The sequence below is a fragment of the Lissotriton vulgaris genome, chromosome 3_1 (assembly GCF_964263255.1).
Source record: "Lissotriton vulgaris chromosome 3_1, aLisVul1.2, whole genome shotgun sequence".
NCBI lineage: Eukaryota > Metazoa > Chordata > Amphibia > Caudata > Salamandridae > Lissotriton > Lissotriton vulgaris.
The window spans coordinates 120,907,336-120,925,083 of NC_141689.1; the positions used below are offsets into that span (position 1 = coordinate 120,907,336).

Genomic DNA, 17,748 nt, shown 5'->3' on the forward strand with positions numbered 1-17,748 from the left:
TGTAAGCGCTTAACGTCAGCAGACTCTGGTGCAAGGCGCTGTGAGGGTCTCTCAGGAGAAGCAGCGGCTGGACTCGCAGGCCGTTCTGTAATGGTGACAAAAGTGCATCTGATTAATATGAAATGACAGTCTACGTGTGATTGACACAGGCTTGCTTCCTTAAGAAGGATCATGCTAATCTACACATCTGCTCTGTTTATTTGCTGATAAAGGGCCGCTTTGTACCAATGTGAAGACAGTCATTCTACAAAAGCAGGGGAAGGGCTTTTGCTTGGTGGAAACCCCTTACAAGTCCTCGAAAACCCTTCACTACAGATTTGAAAAAAATAGTTCTAATTGTTGTTTTTTTCGGCAGCCCATTATCAGTTCTATTTTCTGTTTTAGAGGCAATACCGACCCAACTGAAGGAAGAGTGGATCCCTTTACAGGGAATATTTGTATTGACTCTGACATGTCTGAGACATGAGGTGCTGGATGCAGAACAGCCATCCGTTTGGGGGGGGGGGAGGAGGGGCTGCTTTTGACTAAATGAGAATCAGGAAGTGGCAAGGGGGTGAAGAGAGCATCTGGATGTGTAATTTGTGTCATGAATTTTCCATATTAGGCACCAAAAGATAATGATAAACCCAAAATCAAACTTATTTCCAGGCTGTTATCAAAAGTTTAGATTAGGATCTGTTTCTCTGGGCTCCAAAAACTACAACCTAGAGATCACACAAAGTTACCTCCTCTTTTACTAGAGATGTATTCTTGGAGGAGATCTGTGGGTCTGCAGGGTCAGACTGGGGGAACCAAAGCAGCCCTGGCAAACAGCCTCAAAACAGCCGCGCTCCCTTTGTCTTCTTGCACAATCCCTTTTTTATCCATCCATTCTCTCTCTTTCCTTCTCTCTTCTTTGTTTACCCTCCGGTCACTTTCTTTCTACCTCCTCCATTCCTCCTGCTCATTGTCTCTCTCTTTTATCCATGCATCCTTTCTCTCTTTCCATCTCTCTTCTTTGTTTCCCCTCTGGTCACTTTCTTTCTACCTCCTCCATTCCTCCTGCTCATTGTCTCTCTCTTTTATCCATCCATCCGTTGTCTCTATTTCCCTCTCTCTTGAAAGAGGGGAAACCCTCTGGTCACTTTCTTTCTACCTCCTCCATTCCTCCTGCTCATTGGTTCTCTCTTTTATCCATCCATCCGTTGTCTCTATTTCCCTCTCTCTTGAAAGAGGGGAAACCCTCTGGTCACTTTCTTTCTACCTCCTCCATTCCTCCTGCTCATTGGTTCTCTCTTTTATCCATCCATCCGTTGTCTCTATTTCCCTCTCTCTTGAAAGAGGGGAAACCCTCTGGTCACTTTCTTTCTACCTCCTCCATTCCTCCTGCTCATTGGTTCTCTCTTTTATCCATCCATCCGTTGTCTCTATTTCCCTCTCTCTTGAAAGAGGGGAAACCCTCTGGTCACTTTCTTTCTACCTCCTCCATTCCTCCTGCTCATTGGTTCTCTCTTTTATCCATCCATCAATTCTCTCTATTTAAATCTCTCTTCTTTGTATCCCCTCTGTTCACTTTCTTTGGTTGTATGACGTTTCAAAGCATGCTTTTACCACGCATGCCTTTACAACGCAATTTGTTACAACGACTTGCGTTGGGGGGCTCTGGATAGTGGAATTGTTTAATTTTCTTTTCCAACTCCAGTCCCCGTGGATAGTAGGGAAGGTGCTGGATAGAAAATTAAACTATTCCCTATCCAACAGTGCCCTCCAGCGAGTCGTTGTTACGACTTTTGTTGTAATTCCTGCGTTGTAATGGTAGTGCGTGGTAAAAGTTTAGTTGTAAACGATGTTCCCCCTTTCTTTCTACCTCCTCCGTTCCTCCTGCTCATTGTCTCTCTCTTTTATCCATCCATCCATTCTCTCTCTTTCCTTCTCTCTTCTTTGTTTACCCTCTGGTCACTTTCTTTCTACCCCCTCTATTCCTCCTGCTCATTGTCTCTCTCTTTTATCCATCCATCCATTCTCTCTTTCCTTCTCTCTTCTTTGTTTCCCCTCTGGTCACTTTCTTTCTACCTCCTCCGTTCCTCCTGCTCATTGTCTCTCTCTTTTATCCATCCATCCATTCTCTCTATTTCCCTCTCTCTTCTTTGTTTATCCTCTGGTCACTTTCTTTCTACCTCCTCCGTTCCTCCTGCTCATTGTCTCTCTCTTTTATCCATCCATCCATTCTCTCTATTTCCCTCTCTCTTCTTTGTTTATCCTCTGGTCACTTTCTTTCTACCTCCTCCGTTCCTCCTGCTCATTGTCTCTCTCTTTTATCCATCCATCCATTCTCTATTTCCCTCTCTCTTCTTTGTTTATCCTCCGGTCACTTTCTTTCTACCTCCTCCGTTCCTCCTGCTCATTGTCTCTCTCTTTTATCCATCCATCCATTCTCTATTTCCCTCTCTCTTCTTTGTTTATCCTCCGGTCACTTTCTTTCTACCTCCTCCATTCCTCCTGCTCATTGTCTCTCTCTTTTATCCATCCATCCATTCTCTCTATTTCCCTCTCTCTTCCTTGTGTCCCCTCTGGTCACTTTCTTTCTACCTCCTGGTTAATGCCAGATGCAATTGAAGGCCAGTCCACCCTGCATGTCGGGTGGGAGCCATCAGCGGGAAGAAAATGACTCAAAAACGATATGCTGCAGTGGTTTGACATTCAGGTGAATTCAGAGACTCTTAAGAAAAACAGACAGCCTTCAATATTAGACCGACCTCCCACCGTTGCTCCTTGGATGCAAGCATTTACTAAAATCACAAAACTCCCAGTTCAGTCCGTGCAGGTAACAAACAGCAGTGGTGCGGTGGGGCCGGGTGGGGGGATTTTGAGGGACGATGCAGGGGGAAAATTAAATAAATAAAAATGTTCCCTCTGCATCGTCCCTTCAAATCCGCCCTCGCGCTGCCTCACATCTGTTACTTGCAAGGACCGCAGCTGAATCCTCAGGGAAAGAATATATCCAGGTTTCTTTTGCGTCCATTTTCTTTCATCTTCCATGAAATTGCAGGAGGGGTCCTTAAAGTGTTACGAATGAACCAGAAGTCCCCAAAATCTTTCCATATAACCTCAGGCTTAAACACCCTAGTCGACGTGTGATTGACACAGGCTTGTTTCCTTAAGAAGGATCATGTTAATCTACACATCGAAATCTGAAGCAGCGGCATTGCTGAAATATTGATGAGAGAAATTGATTTCACAGATTGATTTTAAATCTGCTTTGCTCATTTGCTGAAAAAGGTGTGCGCATTACGAATATCAAGGCAATATTACAACCAAAGCAGGTGGAGGGTTTTTGCCTGGTCAAAGCCCTCCGCAGGTCTTCAAAAAACCCTTCACCACAGGCTTGGTAAAACACATTTTTTTAATAGGATTTTTTCAGTAAGATATTTTCCTTTTTTTATTATTTTCTGTTTTAGCCCTAAATTTACAACGAGGGCCATAGATTACTTAAAAACCGTCAGACAGGGTATAACAACAATATAGGCCCTTATTACCTGATTGTTGAAATAGGGTGGAGTATTTGCCACAAGTGTTTTTTAATAATTACAGTAATAGACTTTGGGAAATGCAGTTGATAAAAAGGGTCAAAGTATGTGCAAGAAGAGACTGAGGCAGCTACAATCACACTTATCACTATCATCTAGTGGATTATCAAGTACAAAGAGGGTGGTGCACGGATCTGGAAGACCAGTCACTTAATCTTCCACACAGGGGCACAACTACTTAGATGAATTGCAAGACAAGAATTCAGCATCCATCAGTCATCATAAGAGATATAAGAACTATTTAAAAGACATAGTGTACAGACTCCATCAATGTTTTTTCAAAACAAAAAGGTTTTGTTTTTTTACATTCTTTTTTACAATCTTCTTCTTTGAATCCGGGTTCCTGCCACATTACGTCATATGTGAACTCTGATACAGACAGGCAAACACTGGGTCAAACTTAATACAATGGTGACATTACAATCGATTGCATCTTGGCATTTCACATGCCAAGACGAAGTGCTGCAATTCAGGGCCATCCACACACACAGTTTCACTGTCCCTACCAGCCCCACTTAATTCCTTGTATCCTTTTCTATTAATTTATTCTACCACAAAGAAACTAGAAAGAATGCATTGACTAGTTTGCCTGAGCACCCTAAATCAATCCCAGTAACTAACAATAATCACTGACAATTGATTAACCACTAGCCTTTGGTTCGGGGACAGCATGGTGCTCGGTGTAAAGTGCATCAGCGCCTCATTAGGGGGACTAAGCGCTATATAAATGCGATTATTATATAATACAATACCCTGGCAGTCTTTGGTCACCGTGGGATGAAGCAGCAACTTGGCTCTCAGGCTGGGGTCCTGGCTGTCTCTGGCACTCTCGGGGGAAGCTGGAGGTGGTCTCTCAGGCTGAGAGCACACTGGCAGTCTTGGTCACTCTGGGAGAACCAGCAGCTGTCTCTCTGTCCACACCTGGGTGCTTTTATACCCTCTCAGCCCCCTCTGAAAGGCAGAGAGTGGGAGGAAGAGGAGTGGCCCCATTCCACCCACAGATCATGTGTCATTCCTGGGAAACTGAGGTATCTTCCTTAGATAAGGATTGCGCGAAGCTTCATTTGAAAGAAATGTTCACAGCAATGGCTTTCTCGTGTACTTTGCAACACGGATAAGTTGATAAAAAGGACTCCTTCTGAAGTGGATAAGAGTTTAAATGTCGGCATTGCCAGGGTGGGTATACCGAGTCGGGAAGGAAAGCTAAGCCTGAACCCTCTGCTCACACTGATTGACATCAGTTTAGGGATTAGATTTGTCAGGTATGCTTCCAAAGAAATCAAATATAAAAGCACAATTGGTTATTGAATTATCCCAAACTCAGCTGAGATTATACTGACTTTTTAAGCTATTCATGAAAGAAAGAGACCGATTCCTCCTGATTTCCGCCCATAAGTTGCTTTTAATGGACAATAGTTCCTCCGGAGGGGGGACCTGTAGAGTGAATGGATATTTGGAGGAGTCAGCATCAGTCTGCACCTCGGGATCAAAAAGGCCATATGACGTCATCTTACTGCTCTGGTATCTTCATCATTTTTATTTTTTATCCGTTCAAAGAATGTATTACACTCCCTTCGATGAAGCTATAACAATAACAGAGAAGAGGGTTCACTTTGGCCCTGAAAACGATGACCTTGGGGAGGAAGACACTATTTAATTCCGCTGTCAACATGCATTTTCTATTTGCAAATGTCATGTAAAAGTCTTACAAATGATCCCACTTTCCTGGGGAGCATGTGCTGACCTTACAGAGGGAGAAATAGTCTTGAAAACATATTAATATTATTGAAGCTTTTATAGCGCAACATCCCCCCACTTGGATTTTTCCTGTGCATGAAGAAAGTTGGAGTGCAGCCAGAGTGTGCATCTAAAACAACCAGGGGATTTATTTATGGCATTTGCTTCACTTTTGCGCCACCAGTGCGTTATTTTTCGTGACGCACCAGCGACGTAAAAAATGTGCCATGTTGCGCCATATTTACAGAGTGACGCATCTAGGTAGATGCGTCTCTTTGTAAACCCCTGCACCACATTATACCTGCCCCAGGTATAATGTATGCAGGGGGGGCGCTCCCAAGCAAGAAAGGGTCGTAGAAGTAATGAAGTGAAGTCTATAGGATTTCACTGCCCCACTTTTAGGACACAAATGCGTACATATCTTATGCCTGCCTCATGGCAGGCTTAAGACTGACGCAGGCACATTTATCATGGGATTTGCCCATGTGAAATGAACCATTGCTGGAGTTGCAAGAGTTTTGTGACAATGCGTCATTTTTGCGATTACAGATACATCATGTAGTGTAGTTCCTATTTTCCCTATAGGCCCTGCGCATTGGAATAACATAAATAGCAGTGTAGACGTAGAAGTGCGGTCTTCCAGGTCTCTACTGACTATGCTAAACTTAATTGGGTTTGTACCAACTAGCTCAGAGGTCACTGGAAACTTTCTTGAGTGAATAGGAAGTGATCAGCTCCCCTGGCTCAGCCAAGAAGGGATTCAGTTTTCCAACAACCACATAAACATGACAACTTTGCTCCTTAGAATAAGAGTCAATCTCTAGAGTCGTGTGAAACAATAGACAGCTATTTCACTCAGTAAGTTGTGCAGATTACTTTCACCAGGATGCAGAGAATAGAGAGACGGGCGTTTTCAATAAAAGGTATTATTTATTGAACAGTCTTTCTTGTCATGCAAGAGAAATGAATTGCCACAATTGCAAGACTTGTTATTATAAAAAGTGCGTACAGTAAAAGGAGGATTGCGAAATAATACTGTAAAAGCATTGATATGGTTTCTTAGCCATACAATGGTTAAAATGAATAAAATATATACATTCATATATACATTTAGCTAACGTACTCAACTGGTGCTTCTAACTTCGCCTACCCCAGTGTACCTGACCTAAGCCTAATACGTGGCAGGGAGTAAGTAAGTAGCAGTTTCAGTTAAGTTGGTTTTGCCAAGAGTTTGCTGCAAGAATTCTCTCTAAGGGTTTAGTCAACACTGTACCTCTGAAATAGAATGTTGGAGGTCTTGTATCTCCTCTCAGGACTCGATATCCCAGTCACCCGCAAGGGTAGGCTGGAAACGCCGGGGCTGGATTTTCTCGGCAGGAGAAAAGACAGCGTCTTTCTCAGCGCGTCAAGGAGGAGGAGGGGCAGCATCCGTGGGCTTCTCGCATCTGCTGGGCTCTGCAAGGGACAGCTGTTCTGCTCCTGTATTCTCTATCACCACCATCGCTGTGTTTGCTTAAGGCAACGTTGGTAATATTTATACCTGGAAGGTGCCTTGTTTGACGTAAGTTTTTTGGACATAAGACGTCAATAAAGATGTCACTAAGAACCGGTCGTTCTTACAGTGCTCATTAGAGTTCTATTACTAATCAAAACATAGCAAGCGGGGCTTTCCCAGGTTACTGGGGGTTTTATCTGTTGAAAGAACTCGGTGTGTAATCTAGGAATCTTAGATAGTGGCTTCTGCTGTGTCATATACTGTAATGAGCTGCAGAGGCGAGTTTCTGAAATATGGCTCTGATCGTTTATGCCATTATAGGGGTATGGATGGATGATAGCCGTATAGGGGCATAGATCACAATACTGATCGGGGTCCTAGATAGAACACGACAATCAGAAATACTAATGTATCTGTAACTCCTTGCGACATGATGTGTCGTACTGTCAGTATGACGCATCGCTGGTGTCACAAGGAGAGCACAATGAAAAGTGACGCATAGCTGCTTTCTTGCAGCAATGCGTCACTTTTCATAAATGAGGCCCCAGGTCTTCCGCTGTTTCCAAAAAACGGAAAGTAAAGTACCCCTTCTCAAAGCAAGCTGCCATTCATTCCAGAGCTTTGGGCCCAAATAGGCAGAACAATGGCTCCTCATATGGGTCTGTTTCACTTTCAGAACTATGCACAGTGGAAGATCACTAGATCATTGGGCACAAGCCGGTTGATGGAGTCTCACCAGACTATGACGATATCAAGGGCCCTCTCCTGATCTGGCTCTGTGCACAAAGCACAGAACCTTGAATTGTATCCTCTTCTCGACCAGTGCCGCTTCCTGAACGGAGAGGAGGCTGATTCAGTTTTGGGGAGCATGTAAAGCAGCCCGGCTGCCGAGCTTTGGACCACTTGCATCCTTCTCATAGAAGCTTCGTGAATTCATAAATAAAGGACATTGCAATTATCTAATCTAGACAGGATGAGGGCCTGAACAGTTGTCCTTTGTGCTGGAATTAGAAGAAGCCCGGTGATTTTTTTCTGCCATTTCAACACGGCAAAATGTTGCGGCCAATTTCACAACCTGTGACTATATCAACAACGTGCTGTCCAAACGGAAGCCACGATTCTTCAGCTTTTGGGGCGCGAGAGCACACAGGTTTCTAGGTCAATGCTGAGGGCCACATAAGAACTGATTTTTCCCCAACAACATAACTTCATTTTTTTACCATTACATTTTAATGAGTTGTTTATCCATATGGCTATGTGGTTATGGCAGGAGTTTAGGGCCTCAGAATTAAAATCCTGAGTGAACGGAAAAGAAAAAATAGTGTGTGAGTCATCTGCATGGGAAAGCAAAGTCAGACCAAAACATTCAACCAAATCCACTAGAGGGTAGACATAGATATTAAATGAAGCTAGGCTTAGGGCTAAGCTATGGGGAACCCCGTAGCTGAGGGCCAAACACGTTGAGGTGTCATTCACCGAGGAAACCTGGAAGATTCGATCACTCAAAAAAGATACCATCCCTGAGAGGGTGTACCTTGTAAGCCCAGATTGGACTGTCTTTCAGACAGCTTTGCATGTTACACAGTATTGAAAGCAACACTGAGCTCTATGAGAAACATACAATAAAAATGCAAAGAATAGCATGAAATAACATTATGTCATTCAAAATCACCTTGAATAACAAAACATGAACCATAATAACTTAACACTTGTCTGTGTTGATAATTATGGTGATCTATGTGCTTGCATCTGGTTCATGGGCCAGAGAATCTTTTACTGGGCTTCCTGTGCTGATCATGTTGTCTGTCCTCATTGCTTGGGAGGTTTTTACTGCTACTGGAAAGGCTGATCTTCAGCTAGTGCTCTGGGCCACGATGCAGTATTGGCTGCCACCTAACACAAGCTGACACAAAACAACATGTTTTGGCTGTGTTGAACATTTAAAACCTATGGGACATTCAGGATTTGATGTTTGCCTAACATACGTTTAGCTGCAAGGAGGCACTGAACTTATAAGCCTTAGAGTCAGAATGCTATTTTGATGAATACATGGAAAATTTTCAGTTTTTGGCTTGTCTTCCATCCTTTTAAGGTTTTTACAAAAAGTGCCATCAGCATTTATTCATGGAATAAAGCAACACATATTTATGTTTGGTGCATGCAAAAAGATGAAAAATGTACATTACCTGCTTTTCTTCCTTGTCTGGTATCTCAGCGGTTGGCAAAAGTGAGAGAGAGGCAGCTGTGATCACATAATAGCCTAGCAAGCCATTGAATGGCAAAACATAACACGCAGTCACCTAACCTAACATATAGTGGCATGAATTACCATATATGTATGTATGTATGTCGTATTTGTATATAAGGCAGCGGAGCGCTGTGTCACAGACAAAGCCAAAGAAATAGTAAATTTGTAATTTTAGATAAAGCTGGGCTTCATCGTGATATTGTGTGATGTATCAACCTTGTATTTCATGCTCTGTTACCTCTAGGTCTTCTGTATATAGCACCTAAAAGAAGTTAGTAAATGCAGCTCTGATTTTTTCACTCTCCTCCACTATGAGCCCAGTCTCCCCTTCTTTAATCTTCCCTATCAAATTTCTGTCCAACTTTGCTTTCCATGCTAAAAGCTTCCTGCAACATTCTCCTTGTGTAATGTCCCGGGATCTGCTTACCTGCTACTGTTGAATTACTTTCTCCTCCAATTTAGTTCCAAACATCAAGCATAAACCTTCCAGCTTATCTGCCTACTCTTCCCTTACTCCTTCCAAGCCTTTGTTATCTTTTAAGAGCTTCTCAATGTTTTCTATCTCCTCCGTTATTTCATGTAGGTATTTTATCTATTTCCTAGCCCAGTTTACTATAAAATTTTTAACAATACCGCTTAACCATGCCTTATAGATATCCCATACTAAGTGCACGTGGGCTGACCCCTGGTTCCAAGATAAAATATCCTCAGTATTGCAATGCACCTTCTCTATTTTCTCGGGCTGTGACGTATTTCTTCTGTTCGCTGTCCACCTACCGATTGTACGTATATCTTTTCTCTCAATTTTTAATAACAATGCTGCATGAGCCGAAAGAAGTATAGGCAAATTATCCATCCCGACTACCAACTTCACTTCTTTCTTGTCCATGAACAGGTAGTCCATTCTTGAAAAATGCCTGTTCTTCTTACTATGAATGGAATAACCTCTATGTTTGCCCTCCATGCTATGGAAAACGATGCAAAGATTAAAGTTCTCCATCATATCCAATATGTATGCCCTCATCTTTGGGGAGGTAATTTAAGTTCTAGTTGACAGCATATCGATATCGTTATTCAATAGGACATGAAAATCTCCACCAAGAAAAATGGGAGAATGAAAATCAACCAAGTTAGGGAAGAGCTTTGTCAGAGTGTTACATCATCTATATTAGGGCCGCAATAGCTTGCTAATGTATATGTCACAGGGGGTATTTTAATCTCTGCAATTATCCAACGCCCGCCTTCATCTGCTCTGTTCCTAATTAGCTCGATCTCAGAGTTTGGCTTTAATATTATTGCTATCCCTTTAGTCCGATGAGCTTGGTCAGTTGATATCCACTTTGCTATCCATCTTTGTCTAGAGAAGAATTCCTTGCATACTTGTCTCAGAAGATGAGTCTCCTGAAGCATAATTATTTGGGCATTTTGGTCTTTTAAATATTGCACTATCATTCTCTACCTTCTTTAAATTTCCAACCCATTCACGTTCCAACAAAGAATAAGCAGAGTTTCCTTATTCATACTTCTTCAATTTCCTCTTTTGGTATCCCAATAAGCCTTCTCTTTGGTAATTTATAACAGGCCCTCCATCACTGACTTGAGGACAAAATTCTTTTTTTAAATGTTTTCCCTCTGCTCCCCACCACTTGTGCACTCTCCCTTGGAAACCCACCCAGGAATATGTATTTTTATAGGCATCCCTGCTGCCTACTGAGCTAATGCCGGAGGGGAACCAAATGACCTATTTCATCATCGCCTCCTTCTGCTGCCTGCCTTGTATCTGTTACTTATATCCCCTAATTTCACTTCCTGAATAAATGTATCCACCTCTACCGGTTTGGAGAAATTGTGCATTTTATTTTGCCACATCACTTTAGAAATGCAGGTGTAGGAAGGTGGAATCTGACTGTATGGTTACCCCCACTTTTTTCCAGGTGTTTTGCTGGTTTTCGACTTAGTTGTCTCGGACCCTGCTATTCAGGCCCCAGTCTATCTGCTTTCCATATAAAATTGATACCATGTACTTTAAGTACATACCAGATTGGTTACTGGATCACCCTTGTGAGCCCCTGTATAGTGTACCATAGGTACCCAGGGCATAGGTGCACCCTAGACCTACCAGGGGCTGCAGCATGTATTGTGCCACCCCTGGTTTGCCTTCCAAACTGACACCACATCTGTTCACACAGACTGGGTAAGGTGGTGTAATCACCCCTTACTTAGATATAGTATACCTATATCTATATATACATATAGACACATATACACCTATAAGTCACTCCTATGGTAGGCCTTAACAACCCTGGAGGCAGAGTGCTTGGTTTTATATGATGAGGGTGCCCTAGTATGAGCTGAGCCCCTCTGAAGCTTTCAGAACCATCTCCTTATAGCTATTCTATGACATAGCTATACCATATACTCTTAAATGCATTATAATCCTCGCGGTTAATGCTAACTTTGGTTTGGCTTTATCAAAACATGGTTGTCGTCGATGCCCCTTGATCCTCGTGGCTGAAGAGACAAACTTCACATCTTCACCTGAAATCACCGACATCTGGTAGCATCTTCCTATCACCGCCCTGGTCACTGGCAAGTGACCCAGACTCTGTCCCTTCTGGTTTCAGGTTCTTCAGATCTTCGATCCACCCTTGGATCCCCCCGGACACTTTTCCTCTGGTCGCCTGCAGCACTTCTTTGCAGCTCTTCATTGAAAACGACGATGAAACCCGACACGAAAAGACATCCATGCACCCACCTTCCCTGGGTGAGGTAACACGAGTACTCCAGTGCTCCCATGGGTCTTGACTCTCAAAGTGTCTTAGTTTAAAAGGGTTCCATCGTAGTCCATCCGGAAGTGTCCTTAAATTGTATATTTGTAACTTCTACATTTCCCATAGAAAGTCAATGGTAACCAGCGCCTGTGTTTAGGCACTGCACGCATTTCCTGTGGGCCTCCTACTTCCTAACCTTTGGTTGTTTTTAGTAGCCTAAGCGATTCCACAGGCCCCATGCCTGCTTTCTAATTCTCTTGTGGTTCTTATACCACTATTTTAGTATATGGTTTGTGAGGTCCCTAGGGCATAACATATACTGTGCAACTTATTGTATATTAACTCAGTGACTTGAATTGTATTTTTATCTCTGACCTCATAGTGAATGCAGAGGGGTTGTGTTTAGAATAAATACATAAATATTTGATATATACCTTGTGTGGTGTCCTTTCATTTGGTACTGAAGGGAATTGAATTGGTAAAACAACTTGCTTAATACACTCTCTGAAGTCTTAGCCTCATGACTGCTGGTCCATGCTACCACTAGGATAGCTTTCTACAAGGTTGACTTTACAACCGCCATCAACAAGGGTCGATTAGACTAGTGCAAGGTGCCCACTAGAACTAGTGGACATCATATGCCAGGCTAACTTCTCACAGCCGGGACCTCAGTTGTACGGGTGCCTCCAGTTTCTTTAACTCATCCTTTCTATTACCCAGTTCCCACTGTCTATCAGCTGTCTCCCTTGAGATATCCAACCTGACTCTGAAGGAGGCACCCATTGCATGATGTGATATTTCTTTTAGAGCTAACCCCAAGATTTTTTCTTTTACCGATTAAAAAAGAAAGTTCACAAGGATCTTTTGAGTTGTTTTTTTAAAGGATCTCTATGTACTCTCTGAATTTCTGCTAATAGGTTTAATTAAGAAGCCTACTTTGGAAACAAACTTTTCAGCAAGTTTATCACACAAGATTTTATGTCTGATCCTTCCAGCCCCTCAGCCCCACCTAGGATTCTAATATCAGTTCTCCTGGCATTGTTTTCAAGTCTTTCGAGCCTTTCCAATAGGACTCTCTCCCTTGTTTTAACTTCTCCACTTCCTGTATGTTCGTTTGGGCTTTAGTCTGTAGGTTTTGAACACCAAACTCCAACTCTTGTGTTCGTAGGGCAAGAACTTCTATCTTTCCCTCCAGGCTCAAGCAAGTTCCCTGGATTTCTTTCTGATTGGCCTCAGAGATATCAAAGCGTTCTTTAATTTCAAGAAAGAGGCGGCATAGCATCTCCTGCAATATGTTCTTACTATCCAAACTACTAATGCTCTCACCCACTCCCTCCGGGATAGTAAGCCCATTGGCTCCTTGATGTTGTACTGAGAATCATCTTCTTCACCTCCAACCTGGGGGGGTAATCCCTCCATATTCAAAGGCAAGAATCGATTTTGCGAAATGACAATTGGTTGAACTGAGGGACCTGAAGGAGCATTAGACTCACTGGTAGGAGTAGTCTTTATGTTGTATTTCTTTACTCCGTTCTCCAGTGCTAAGTGCTGGGGGAAATTCTTTTTACTAGCCATACTCTCTATATCTCCCTCAGCATTTCCTGCATCAATCCTAAGCTTGAAACAGGATCTAAGTGAGGGAGTAATTCTCTGGGGGTTTAGGGTCACTGCTGCTTGTTTTTCCTAAAACAGATCTGCCTTCATCAATTTAGTAGTGGTCTCTTTAGATAGAGGGTGCAGGTCTCTGTTGATACCTGTATTTGTTCTTACTTTCCTCCGACTGACCTGCAGCTTCACTGTGGGTTGCGAGGGAGCTTTACCAGCCTCTCCACCCTCTTCCAGTACCCAAGGTGAGCAAATGCATGATCTTAATGTAGAACGCCTGTCAGACAGCTGGTGTGTGACCTCTATGTATTCTTAGGGATGATTTGCTTGTGTCCTGCTTGTTTCTCATGTTGTGGCTCTACCCTAAGGACATATCCATTTGTGCCTGCCTTGCCTTTTCTCTCATTGTAATTCAGCCCTTTTCCCAACAGGAATTTCAGGTCACCTACCTCCTTACCCTTGTTTTGCTTTCAGCCAATGTTGCAGAGCCTTTCTCCAAGCACAAACTGCTTGCGCTGACTCTGCCAGCTCTATTCTCCTCCCTTCCACGTAGCTGCAGAGAACAGAAAAGCTCCCTCAGTGCTCCTGTCGCCGCGACCCAAGGATGAGATCACTGTGCCACCTTTCACCCCAAAAACCTCAATAGTTATGCCTGGAAAGATGCTCCATTGAATCAGCGGATTGCCCTAGTAGAGGAGAAATAAACCAAGACAAGCGGTGGTGAGTGAAAGTTACGTGAAGCGGCTCCCCCTCGCTAAGCTCCTGACCGGCGTCTCAGCCAGCCGCCATGTTTCCTCCTAGTCAAGCCTGATGGTGTCCTGGTGGTCAGTGTGCCAAAAGTCCCCCAAGGTGGTGAGCATGTTAATCCAATAGGTGGAGGAGCCAGTAAGGATGGCTTTGAAGGTAATCATTACCAACCACAAGGGCTGTCCAACAACCCTGAACCAGAGACAATCATTTATTACTGTTTACAACTCTAAATTTGCTGTGTTGAATTGCACATTTTAAGCGACCTTTCCCTTGAACCAATTGTTAGGTGTGTAGGCTTTGTAGGTAGTGGCACTGGTTTGAAAGATGGTGTGGGGCGGCAAGAGGAGCCACTAAATCTCCATCATTGTGGGGGTGATATGGCTTTATTTCTTCAGGCTCTGTGGCTTGCAGGATGTCCTTAACTGAGGCTAGTAGTGAGACTGGAAAGATGTGGAGAAGGGAATTTCTGCCATTGGGAGAATGTGTGTTTGAACCGATGTTCTAAAGTCACTTTCAGAAAGGAATAGTTTTCAATTCTCCAGTAGGGACAGTAGGTATACCTGCTACGTGTTTTTTGCAATTTCTTCCTGCAGGATGAGTTTTGTGTCCTGGATAAATCTAAGTACCTTGGCTTTGCTAAATTTAGGTTCAAAGCTGTTGAGGTTCATGTCGCTGAGCCAAGTTTGTAATAGGTGTTTGTGGTGATGTGTTAAGCAGAGTGTTGATGAATCATGGAATGTGACTATATGCCAAAGAGCTACATTCGAGTGCCAGTTACTTCCATGCCCCTTTGATGTAGACGTATTTTACTTGGCTTAATAAACCACATTGTTTCACGCTGTGATTTGGGACGGAGGAAAGGGGGGCAAGCGGCACCGACAACCATTTGTGTGTGTAAACGGCCGCTTTTTTGAAACAGGTGTGCATCACACTTTATTAAAAAATGGCATTTTGCCTTACAAAACTAAAACGTCCCTAAACATCAAATTACCTGACCCCTTGACATTTCCTCCCCCCACCCCAACGATCCCCACATGATAAAAAACCCCCACCCTGCAACATACAATATATAACTTCCAATACATTACATAATACACAATCTTATCACCTACATTATAACTCCAACCCTCCCAAGACCTACAATCCTATTTTCCTTCCTGCAACTGTAACTAACTACCCTCTAAAGTAAACTTCCAAACTGCTTAACCTTTCCCCGCTCCTGTTCACCAATGCCCCAAACTTAACGATAAACTACAAAACTCCAGTCAAACTTGGCAAACTTCAAAAACAACTCCGCCAGCACCTGTTCAAAGCAACAACATTACATAACATCACCCCTATGCACCTGTTCCAACAAAAGCCCCCTAACCAAAAACCTCCTACAAAAACGCCTCCCCAAAAACCATGAGCCCAGGGAGGGTGGGAGGGGCCAGAAAAACCTATCTACAGCGCTCCCAGCCACCGGGTCAAGAGTACCTAAAATGGTGGCTGGGATAGCGCCGACCCTCACTATATACCCTTGGGCTACCTGATTCAAATTGGGCTGCCTTTGGGCTATTCCCCAGGCAGCCGAAAGCAGCAAATGGCCGCTCCCTGCTCGCCCACCTTCCCCTCCCAAATCTCCCCGGGGACAGAACTCGCAGGGCTCGGCTGCCCCCCAAACCACATTGTTTCACTTGATTTGGGAGGGAGGAAAGGAGGGCAAGCAGCACTGACAACCATTTGTGTGTGTAAACAGCCGCTTCATTGAAACAGGTGCACATCACACTTTATTAAAAACTGGCATTTTGCCTTACAAAACTAAAACCTCTCTAAACATCGAATTACCTGACCCCTTGACATTTCCTCCCCCCACCCCCAGGATCCCCAAATGATACAATATAGAACTTCCAATACATTACATAATATACAATCTTATCACATACATTATAACTCCAACCCTCCAAAGAATGTACAATCCTATTTTTCTTCCTGCAACTGTAACTAACTTCCCTCTAATGTAAACTTCCAAACTTAACCTTAACTTAACCTTTTTCCTCTTCTGTTCACCAACTCCCCAAACTTAACGATAAACTACCAAACTCCAGCCAAACTTGGCCAACTTCAAAAATAGCTCCGCCACCCTGGAAAAGGCGGAAGGGTAGGTGATTACATCGCCTCCTCCTTTTCCTGCCCACCATCCCGGTAACCATGGCCATGATACCCTGCCCCTTTGATGCCTCACTCCCGATGCACACCCAACAACCTGGACAAAACCTCCCGTAGTTCTAACAAATAAAAGTCCATGGCCATGCGAGAAAGGTGAACCCCGTCACCTCGAAACAATTGCGGTGTGTCATACCTAATTTCCCGATGCCAGACGTGTGAAAACCCCAAGTGCCCACAAAAACGCACCATCTCGACATTAATCTACCATCTCGACATTAATCTTCCTTCTGGCCATATCCACCGCCTGAGGCTTCACTGCACCTCTCCAGACTCTCCGCGGGACCAACTCGGTCCAAACCACTGTACACCCCGACCACCTCCTTCGAAGTACCTCCAAGTCCCGTTTCATGGTCCTCATAAAGACCAAATCTGTTTCTTGCACCATGTCGTTCTCCCCCAAGTGGAGAACCAACACGTCAGAACATTGACCTGCTGCCAACAGTCTATTAAGCGTACCTACCAATTCCTTCCACCGCATACCCCCTCTCCTAAACCACTGGACTTTAAAAAGAGCAGGGTTAAACCCCAAATTTCCCCCAAAATACCTATCCTGTGCTTGCACCTGGACCCGCTTCACAAAGGAGTGGCCCACTATCCACACCACCATGTCACGGGCAAGGGGACCAGCCACAGAACCTGAAACGAGAAACAAGGGTAAATACATAGTTCACAAAAAACAACTGCTCTTTCAATGGGCCTCATCGCTGCCCACGTACCGCTGGAAACAATTGGATCACCATCGCACCAAGTGCATGATGTCCCCTCACCCCCAACCCCCACCTGTGCGCTTTTGACTCTGCGCCAATGCGAAATGAGTGCGTGCCATATTTCCTCCCCTACACCCCCAGCAGATCCAACGTTTTCCGCAACATGACCAACAGCTGGGACCCCAACGCCCCCGCCCATCTGCATGCCAAAATACCAACCCCTCTGCCGATTCACTCGCCCAGCATTGCAGACCCGACCGTACTGGGCATACCTCCCCCATGGTCTCCTGCCCCAACGCTATCCACCTGCCCACACTCCTCTAATCTGTCTTAGACATTCGCAACCAAAGTCGCACATCTTCCCTCCGAAACTTCACCTCCAACCACCGTAGCCCCGTACCGGTTCTCGACCCCAGCAACTCAGACACCAGAAACGCCCCCGCAAACATCCAAGCCATTAAGGTAGCGAAGATGCAAGTCTCCTTCGCATCCCTGCAAACCAAAGGCAAGGCCCCTTCTACCCTCCCCAACAATGCCCATAACAAGGGTAGCCGAACCTTGCCAGACCTCCCACACTCGTGGGCCAACCTTCCAGCATCCTCGACGAGTTTGCCCATGAAGGCAATCCCCACCAGCTTGCCCGGTATCCTAATCCGCGATA

At 44.2% G+C, this 17,748-nt stretch overlaps 1 long non-coding RNA gene across 1 annotated transcript; it reads right to left on the minus strand.

The window, feature by feature from the left end:
• Positions 1 to 894: 894 nt before the first annotated feature.
• On the minus strand, positions 895 to 2,572 carry LOC147726059 (uncharacterized). Its single transcript, XR_015309410.1, has 2 exons — positions 1,847 to 2,572; positions 895 to 1,459 (listed from the first exon to the last, which is right to left on the minus strand). It is a non-coding gene; the product is annotated as an uncharacterized LOC147726059 (long non-coding RNA).
• Positions 2,573 to 17,748: the final 15,176 nt, after the last annotated feature.